A 424-nucleotide genomic window follows, 5' to 3' on the forward strand; every position below is an offset into this window, starting at 1 on the left:
TCGTCCGTCCTTCCCTGACTTTCTTCTGCCCGCGGCCTTCCTTCCCGAAGCCGCGCCAGTCTCCTTGAGCCGTGGATTTTCTTCTCTCGGCAGTTTGACTCTAGGAAGCTTGTTCCCTGGTACACTGGAATGACATTTTTTCTTCTCCTCTTCCCGATGCTTCCCTGCTGCCACTGGCCCCGCCGCTCGGTCCGAGAGGTGTTGTTGGATTCGCCTTCAGTAGGCAGGGAAGATCCCTTTTCTTTTTTGCCCCGATTCGAGTGCCGTGGACATTGGGGGTGTGGCTACTGTTGGGGGGTGGTTTTCTTTCTCTTCTCCTCTATTCTCTGCCTATAAGGATAGTTCCTTTGTTTTTTTTTGGGGGGGTTGTTGTTGAAAAATTGGCAAGAGGAGAGGAAAGGAGATTTCTGGGAGTGCGGAAAGG

Source organism: Phalaenopsis equestris, unplaced genomic scaffold (assembly GCF_001263595.1).
Source record: "Phalaenopsis equestris unplaced genomic scaffold, ASM126359v1 Scaffold001241, whole genome shotgun sequence".
Taxonomy (NCBI): domain Eukaryota; kingdom Viridiplantae; phylum Streptophyta; class Magnoliopsida; order Asparagales; family Orchidaceae; genus Phalaenopsis; species Phalaenopsis equestris.